This window comes from Octopus bimaculoides, chromosome 1, assembly GCF_001194135.2.
Source record: "Octopus bimaculoides isolate UCB-OBI-ISO-001 chromosome 1, ASM119413v2, whole genome shotgun sequence".
Lineage (NCBI taxonomy): Eukaryota > Metazoa > Mollusca > Cephalopoda > Octopoda > Octopodidae > Octopus > Octopus bimaculoides.
In genome coordinates this window covers 183,298,733-183,299,486 of record NC_068981.1, presented here as the reverse complement: position 1 = coordinate 183,299,486, position 754 = coordinate 183,298,733, and positions in this window count along the sequence as shown.

The following is a 754-nucleotide window of genomic DNA, read 5'->3' as shown; positions in this document are numbered from 1 at the left end:
TGTGAGTGGATTTGGGAGACGGAAACTTAAAAGAAGGCATATTATATATATATGCATGTGTCTGTATTTGTCCCTGACAGCCGCTGTTAGTGTGTTTACGTCCCCGTAACTTACCAGTTTGGCAAAAAGAGAGTGATAGAATAAGAACCCGATTTAGGAAAAGTAAATAAATAAATAAGTAAAATAAGTGCTGGGGTCGATTCATTCGACTAAAACTTCTTCAAAGCGGTGCCCCAGCATGGCCACAGTCTGATGGCTGAAACAATTAACGGATAAAAGATACGTGCACACACACACACACACACACACACATCTACCTGTAACTGTTCGTCTGTATGTATAATATGCACGAAGAGAGACACAGCGAGCGAGAGAGATAGAAGGAGAGAGTGAGCTTGGATGAGGAAAGCAAAGAATGAGAGAGAGTGTGGAAGAGGAAGAGAGAGAGAGGATACAGGAGAGAGAGAGAGAGAGAAAGAAAGAAAGAAAGAAGGAAAGAAAGACTTCACAATGTATGGAATTGATGATATAATAGATAAGATGAGCTGCAAAGCAGGCTACAAGGTTGCAGACCGTTAGCTAACAAACGTCAATGGAAGCATGTTAAGAAACAAAAGGTCAATTGTAGCGAATATCTTGCACTGTGTGTAATGTTTGTTTTCTAGTTGTCGGCCATGACACAGAGAAACTTTCTCTCTTTCTCTCTAGCGTCAACCTCCAACTCTTTGCAACAGAACTGAATAAGGTCTTGTTT